We start from the raw sequence: 3,284 nt of genomic DNA on the forward strand, positions 1-3,284 counted from the left end.
CCTCCCCCCTCCCCAACGCACTCTCTCCCTTTCCCTTCCCCAATGCACTCCCCCTTCCCTCCAAACGCACTCTCCCCTTTCTTATTCTCACACATACACTAAAAATTACCAGCAACAAACTACCAAGAATCCTACTCCAAATGAGAATGGCTAAATGTCAGTGTAAAATGTTTCTCTCTTAGTTTGTATTATGATGGTAATAAAAATTTAAAAATCTGTCCATAAGCTTTACAACTAAAAGTAAAGATCTCTCATCTAACCGCATTTTCTATTTCATTATTAAGAAAGTACCAAACTCAGAAAGATCCTTCTTTATCCAGTACCAAACCTTAAACACAATTCGCTCTCTTCTAAAGTGAGTCAGAGATCGTTGCTTTAATGGCTAAATACTTACCCCATAGCAATTTCAAAAAAAAATGAGAAGCCACAAATTATATTCCTTTCTATTATTGTTGTTCTTGTTCTTTTGAGAAGGTTGAGAAGCACGGCACGCAGAGACAGAGGCAGAGGCAGAGAAGACAAGTCACGGTGGAGTCAAGACGGCTGCTTCAACATAGACAGAAGAGACACGGCAAGGCAGCGACTGGCGGCGAGCAGCAAACAGATACAAGCGGCAAATGGAGGGGAGCAGCAAGCTGTTGCGAGCAACGAGCTGTTGCAAGCAGCGAGCTATTACGAGCGGCGATTGGCGGCGGGGAGACGAGGTGCAGCTACCGGCGAGAGGCACAAAGACGAGGCTGATGAGTGAGGCGCCGCTGTTGTGTGTCCTGTTCTTCTGCTTGACCGCACGAAGAGAAGCGAGATGGGACAGGGACTACGCGATAAGATGGCGACCATGCGGCTCTATGAGAGTGAGAAGTTGAGGCGCTGTTTTGGCCCGTCTCAGAGTGAGAGAGCGCGAGTGTATTAGGGAGGATTAAGGTTGGAAAATTTTCATTTATTATTGATTTAATTTAATTATTAATTACATCTAAGTAATTAGTCTAGGAATGCTGCCATCTCAGCAAAATACGGTGACCACGTCAGCAGCGTGCTTGTCGGAGATGTGCTCCGACGAACTTGGGGCCACGCTTGTCAAATTTTAAAATCTTTTGAGGATTATTTTATCAATAACAAAAATCAAATACTATTTTATCAGTGTCAAAATCTTTCGAGTACCAATTTGATTTTTACCTCTATCAAAAAATTAAAGTTTTTTTAGGCAATCATTGTTTGGTTGAATAAACATAGTAGCGAGCAGTTGAGAACCACACAAAGCACTTAAATACACTTTTAATTTTGAAATGAAAGCGGCAGTGGTGTTATGTATAGGGGTGGCAAGCGGGAAGCCTGCCCCGCCCCGTCTAATGAGGCGGTCCTAGAATCTCACTCTGCTCCGCCTAATTGCGGGCTGGCGGGCTGGCGGACTGGCGGACTAAACTCGCCAAAGCTCCTCTTTTTTTTTTACTATTAACTACTAAATCTATTATATATTTCTAATTTTACAACCAAAATATGTCACATGTCACTTTCTCATTACAATTGGAATCAAATCTTTTCCTCCAAAATTAAGGAATTCTCCTCTACTCCTTACTAATTTTACAACCAAAATATGTCACATGTCACTCCCTCATTGTAATTGAAATTAAATCTTTCCCTTCAAAATTAAGGAGAATTCTTTCTTCTTCCATACTAATTTTACAACCAAAATGTGCCACATGTCACTCTCTCATTACAATTTAAATAAAATCTTTCCCTCCAAAATTAAAGAGTTCTCCCCTCTCCCTTCTTCCTTTCTCTCTCTCTCTCATTCATTCAACCACTCTATCTATTTTGGATATCATTATCAATATCAATGACTAATTACTAATTTGACAATAAAAAAGGTGCAACATGACATTCTTTAATTGCATTAAAATTAAAATTGAAATATACCTATATTATGTATCATCTATTACTATCTAATTTAATAATCAAATGTGTCACATGACACTCTCTTATTAAAATTGAGAGAAAATATTTTTCTCCAAAATTAATAAACTTCTTTCCTAAATTATCTCTTCTACCTCTCTCTATTTTTCTATTTCTCTCTACCATTTTCACTCTATATATAATTTATATTTTATATTAGTAATTTGACAAATCAAAATATGTCATCCGATATTTTTTTATTACAATTAAAATAAATTTTTTTTTCCAAAATTAACAAACTCTTACTCTCACTCTCATTTTTCATCTTTATCTTTCTCACTCTTTTCTCCCATTCTCTATTTTTTCTACCTTTTTGTTCTACAAAAAATAAAATTAACAAATTAAACTTTTTCATATAAAAATAATAACTAAAAATTTTGTTATTTAATTTTTTATCTACAGAGATTATGGATCTTCTTAGTTAGAGACTTTTGTCAACCTACGACTTCTTTTTGTAAAAGTAGATTGATTTTATAAATCTTTTGTGCCCTACATAATCTCTATCAGAACAAAGTGACCGTAATTTTAAAAAATTTATATTCTCGTAATGTTATTACGGGTAAAAATATTAGTAATATATAATTTCACAACCTATTAATAAATTTATAATTTTTAAAGGCATAAAAAATTATATTTTTTATATTCATAAATATTAAAGTCTTTGTAATTATAAATATCTAATAAACATAATTATAAACCAAATTTTCATCCAAAACATAATTATAAATATTTTTTTCAAAGCAAAATAAACATAATCCAAAACATAATTATAAATATTGTCTCCAAAACAATATAAACATAATCCAAAACACTTAATTTTCATCTTCGTACTTAAGTTGGGTCGGAAGAAGTTGGATTTTGACAAAAAAAATTATAAAAATACTCTCTTACCCAACAAAATTAAGCCTCACGAAAAAGTCCGTCCCACCCCATCAAAATCCACCGTTTAAGCAGTGCAAATTAAGCGGATTTTTGCTCTTTAATGATTCCAATTTTTCAGTTCGGCTCGTTTTTTTTACGGATTACGCGCTGCACTGAAATTGGATGGTCACAATTCAGTGTTTTTCAAATCGGACGGTCCACATTAGGTAACCGCCACGTATCGCGTAATTGCGTGCTCCCTGCGCCGTTTTTCTCTTCTCCCTCGTGATTTTCTCTCAAAAGGTTGCAAACCATTCGATTTTAACTCTCTCTTTCATCCCTCACTCTTGAAAAACAAAAGAACTCTCAACTCAATATTATTCATAATCACTTCATCAGTCAAGTATAATAGAGCAATGTCTATGCACCCAAAAATTAAAGATATTGATTAGATTGAAAATTACATTGTTCAT

The sequence above is a fragment of the Arachis ipaensis genome, chromosome B09 (genome assembly GCF_000816755.2).
Source record: "Arachis ipaensis cultivar K30076 chromosome B09, Araip1.1, whole genome shotgun sequence".
Lineage (NCBI taxonomy): Eukaryota > Viridiplantae > Streptophyta > Magnoliopsida > Fabales > Fabaceae > Arachis > Arachis ipaensis.